A 5,991-nucleotide genomic window follows, 5' to 3' on the forward strand; every position below is an offset into this window, starting at 1 on the left:
ACATCACATTTAATTTACACAGGGCTCTACATGTTTCCACTCAGCTCTTATGAAAAGAAATGTCAATAAAATATTCTTTGAGTGTCAGGTGATTCTGACACTGACATGAAAATACACCTATGGATATGAAGTGTAAGCAATAGCATTAATGTGAAATTGCATTAGCTGCCCATTAATGTTTATCACACAGTTAAATCTGCATTCATTTATAATAAAACATAATAATTCCAGAATAACTTACATTTATGTATCAGTTAAAAAAGAAACAAAAAGAAATAAATGCAATATGTAATAAACATGTAATAAATTGCAAAAAATGCATCATTGTTGGACAATGAGGGATATGTAACCATATGCAGGCATACAGTATTTTTTTTGTAAGCCACAGTATTCCCTGTTTTGTGTTTACAGGCTGGAAGAGATGAGTCAGATCTGTGGGATCCCGAGGGCAACGTCAGAGTGTCAGCTTTGTTAACAGGCACAGAGGGAGGTGAAGCTCTGAGTGACAGTTTTACACAGAGAAACACAGTCAGCACTGTCACCTCCACCACATGTCAGGTCTCCACCTCCACCAGGGCTTAATGTCTTATGTTAGTGTGTGCAGGGAGGTCAGTGAGGGTGGTCATTGTGACACTGGAGGGTGGAGTGTAATTGTGTGTCTGTGTTTTATGCATTTATTTGCAGGCCTATTGAATACCATAAAAAACAGGAAGAGGAATGTTTTGAAAGTGAAATATGTTGGGGGTTGTCTTCTACAGAAAGAGGAACTGTGTGGACTTACTGGAAGCAGGCTGCCTCCTTCCCACATATATCTTCCTGTTTTTTTTTCTTCGTTTTGTCGTTAGCAAGTTCACTTTTTATGTAATGAAAGTAGGGCGTGTTTATGAAATAAGGTCATGGCCCACGTGGGAATTAAACTCAATACTGTTTGTTTTTGTCAAGTGCAGTGAGTGTAAGCTGAGAGAAACATGAGTGAAATGGCAGTGAAACATGTCTCTGTGTCTGTTTACTGTATATTATGTGCAATAAATAATTTGTTGCAATAGAAAATACTTGCATTTAAGCAAAAGCAGTGACTGATATAAATATAATGATATAAATTTAGATGCAGGACAGTGACAGTCTGATGAAATTGAAAGATTCATAAAACTGTTCAAAAATACTGTTACAGACAAAAATAACTGCTTTTTGCACACCAAAGGTCAGTTTAGTTTGTTACTCTTATTGATACAAAATACCAGTGTGTATACTGTGTGTATATTATTATGTGTGTGTATATGCTGTGTATGTGCATATGCATGTGCGAATGAGATTATTTAGACGTGTGTATGTGCACATATGCATGACCATGTGAAAATACTGTGTGTCTGTGGTCAGTTGTAGGCAAGCGTTTGTGGCAAAATTAGTGGGGTGTGCAAACTTTTGCACGTACCACAATTACTGATATATTTATTTCAGTTTTTTAAGTTCATGAAATAAAAAGTTATGGTGCAGTAACATTTAAAGAAAGGTTTATTTTAATGTTTGTTTTTTGCAGAAGTTGTGTTTTTGGTGCCTAAACGTTTGCATACAGCTGTACATGTCCAGTATAATTTATTCATATGTGTATAGTGTATTTGTATAGTGACAAGGGCAGACCTGAAGAAGCAAGTGGCTTCAGCTCACACCTTTTAAGTCATTTCTTATAATTTATTTTTTGACATATTGTCAATGATCAGTGAAAAACATACATCTCCAAATTTGGAGATATTGATTTATTCTACTTCCTAAGCTAAAAAGAAAGAAAAATAAACACAATGTCACAAATCTTAAAACAGGATTTGCTTTGGCTGATGAGAATATGACATATCAGTAGCATAGTTTATTATTATTTTAACTCTAAGACCAGGATCACTGAATTGAAAAAATCAAGAAGTTGTTAGAACAAAAATCACACAATAAATTCAATACAATAAAGACACAGAATAGTTGATTAATTTGTTCAGTAATATTGACACCAGCAGATGGCACTGTGATATAAGTAAAGCAAACACTGCTTCTTCTGGCTGTCAGTGGTTCATAGATTGTTCACTGTAATCTCATTTCCACATAAAACATGTTCGGTATGGATGATTATCTGTAGAATTCTCCTCTCTTCTTGGCACTTTTATATCTACATATGTACTGTATATCTCCGCAGACAAAAACTCAGTGCTTTTAGTTTTTGCAGGTGAAGGATCCTTGAATCGACTTGCAGACTGACATAATTAAAGTATTAATATGTGCTTTTATCATAAATGTGTACCCAATAACAATGACAAGTATACATGCTTTCAATTTCAAGATATGGAAGTAGAGTGACTAAAAGAGAGACTGGTGGAAAGCAGAATAGAAAGCAGATGTCCTTATTTCCATCATTCAGAGGGCAGCATGGTCACTGCTGTGTCTGAGCTCAGTCTCGTCCTGAGGCACCTTCCTTCCTCTTTTGACTGAATAAAGCTTTTGGTTTCTTAAAATTCATTCTCAGCTTTCTTACTGCAGTCTGGCAGCTTCCCACACACTTTTTCTTACAAATTTGAAATTATAAATTCTCTGTGTTTGTTTGTTTTTTTTAACTTAGCCCGACACAGTGTGAGTGTTTCACAGTATACTGTCCATACTGTAACCGTACTGTCCCCTTTGTACAGTACATGAGGATGTGTTGTACTCTTGCCATGTGTTTAGGTGCATTGCAGAGTGAGATCTAAGTTGCCAATATCTGCAAATGTTATTGACTGATTTGATGCTTATTTCGAATTTTGGTGTTCATTCTTCCACTTGTTTGATAACAAAAGAGTATGCATCTCCAAGCAGTAGAAAATAATTTGTTAATGTGTTCTGTCTCTATAAAAATGTCAAGAAAACGTCATGGTATAGTAGGGCATTTAAATGTCTTAGTACAGTAAGACATAAAAATGTCAAAAAATGTCATATTATACCAAGGCATAAAATCGTCATAGTATAGTAAAGCATAAAAAGTCATAAAAACGTCATAGTATAGTAAGGCATAAAAAGTAATAAAAACGTCATAGTATATTAAGGTAAAAAATTTCATAGTATAGTAAGGCATGAAAAGTCATAAAAACGACATAGTATAATAAGGCATAAAAAGTCATAGTATAGTAAGGCAAAAAAAGTCAGTTTAGTAAGGCATAAAAAGTCATAAAAGCGTCATAGTATAGTATGGCATTAAAAGTCATAGTATAGTATGGCATAAAAAGTCATAAAAACGTCATAGTATAGTATGGCATAAAAAGTCATAGTATAGTAAGGCATCAAAAGTCATAGTATAGTATTGCACAAAAAGTCATAAAAACGACAGAGTATAGTAAGGCATAAAAAGTCATAAAAACATCATAGTATAGTAAGGCATAAAAAGTCATAGTATAGTATGGCATAAAAAGTCATAGTATAGTATGGCATAAAAACGTCATAAAAACGTCATAGTATAGTAAGGCATAATAAGTAATTAAAACGTCATGATATAGTAAGGCATTAAAAGTCATAGTATAGTATGGCATAAAAAGTCATAAAAAGGTCATATTATAGTATGGCATAAAAAGTCATAGTATAGTAAGGCATAAAAAGTCATAGTATAGTATGGCATAAAAACGTCATAAAAACGTCATAGTATAGTAAGGCATAATAAGTAATTAAAACGTCATGATATAGTAAGGCATTAAAAGTCATAGTATAGTATGGCATAAAAAGTCATAAAAAGGTCATATTATAGTATGGCATAAAAAGTCATAAAAAGTCATATTATAGTAAGGCATAAAAATTCATAAAAACATCATAGTATAGTAAGGCTTAAAAATTCATATAAAGTCGTAGTATAGTAAGACATAAAACGTCATAAAAACGACATAGTATAGTAAGGCATAAAAACGTCATAGTATGGTATGGCATAAAAAGTCATAGTATAGTAAGGCATCAAAAGTCATAGTATAGTATGGCACAAAAACTTATAAAAAACGTCATAGTATAGTAAGGCATAAAAAGTCATTAAAACGTCATAGTATAGTAAGGCATATAGAGTCATAGTATAGTAAGGCATAAAAAGTCATAGTATAGTAAGGCATAAAAAGTCATAAAAAGTCATGGTATAGTAAGGCATAAAAATTCATAAAAACGTCATGGTATATTAAGGCATTAAAAGTCATAGTATAGTAAGACGTAAAAAGTCATAAAAACGTCATCGTATAGTATGGCATAAAACGTCATAAAAAAGACATAGTATAGTAAGGTATGAAAAATCATAAAAACGTCATAGTATAGTATGGAATAAAAAGTCATAGTATAGTAAGGCATAAAAATTCATAAAAACGTCATAGTATAGTAAGGCATAAAACGTCATAAAAAAGACATAGTATAGTAAGGCATAAAAAGGTCATAAAAACGTCATAGTATGGTATGTCATAAAAAGTCATAGTATAGTAAGGCATAAATAGTCATAAAAAGGTCATAGTATAGTATGGCACAAAAAGTCATAAAAACGTCATGGTATAGTAAGGCATAAAAAGTCATAAAAACGTCATAGTATAGTATGGCATAAAAAGTCATAGTATATTAAGGCATAAAAACATCATATTATAGTAAGGCATAAAAAGTCATAAAAAAGTCATAGTATAGTAAGGCATAAAACGTCATAATATAGTAAGGCATAAAAAGTCATAGTATAGCAAGGTATAAAAAGTCATAAAAAAGTCATAGTATAGTAAGTCATAAAAAGTCATAAAAACGTCATAGTATATTAATGTAAAAAATTTCATAGTATAGTAAGGCATAAAAAGTCATAAAAATGACATAGTATAGTAAGGCATAAAAACGTCATAGTATGGTATGGCATAAAAAGTCATAGTATAGTAAGGCATCAAAAGTCATAGTATAGTATGGCACAAAAAGTCATAAAAACGTCATAGTATAGTAAGGCATAAAAAGTAATTAAAACGTCATAGTATAGTAAGGCATAAAAAGTCATAAAAACGTCATAGTATAGTAAGGCATAAAAAGTCATTAAAATGTCATAGTATAGTAAGGCATAAAAAGTCATAGTATAGTATGGCACAAAAAGTCATAAAAAAGATATCGTATAGTATGGCACAAAAAGTCATAAAAAAGATATAGTATAGTATGGCATAAAAAGTCATAAAAAGTCACAGTATAGTAAGGCATAAAAAGACATAGTATAGTATGGCACAAAAAGTCATAAAAAAGACATAGTATAGTAAGGTATGAAAAATCAAAAAAACGTCATAGTATAGTATGGCATAAAACGTCATAGTATAGTAAGGCATAAAAAGTCATTAAAATGTCATAGTATAGTAAGGCATAAAAAGTCATAGTATAGTATGGCACAAAAAGTCATAAAAAAGATATAATATAGTATGGCATAAAAAGTCATAAAAACGACATAGTATAGTATGGCATAAAAAGTCATAAAAACGTCATAGTATGGTATGGCATATTAAGGCATAGTATAGTAAGGCATAAAAAGACATAGTATAGTATGGCACAAAAAGTCATAGTATAGTATGGCATAAAAAGCCATAGTATAGTAAGAGATAAAAAGTCATAAAAACGTCATCGTATAGTATGGCATAAAAAGTCATAAAAACGACATAGCATAGTAAGGCATAAAACGTCATAAAAGCGAGATAGTATAGTAAGGCATAAAAAGTCATAAAAACGTCATAGTATGGTATGGCATAAAAAGTCATACTATAGTAAGGCATCAAAAGTCATAGTATAGTATGGCACAAAAAGTCATAAAAACGTCATAGTATAGTAAGGCATAAAAAGTCATAGTATAGTATGGCACAAAAATTCATAAAAACGTCATAGTATAGTAAGGCATAAAAAGTCATTAAAACGTCATAGTATAGTAAGGCATAAAAAGTCATAGTATAGTATGGCATAAAAAATCATAAAAAATACATAGTATGGTATGTCATAAAAAGTCATAAAAACGTC

This window comes from Seriola lalandi, unplaced genomic scaffold, assembly GCF_002814215.2.
Source record: "Seriola lalandi dorsalis isolate HSWRI2012SDOR001 ecotype SW California unplaced genomic scaffold, Sedor1 jcf7180002054554, whole genome shotgun sequence".
Classification (NCBI taxonomy): Eukaryota; Metazoa; Chordata; class Actinopteri; order Carangiformes; family Carangidae; genus Seriola; species Seriola lalandi.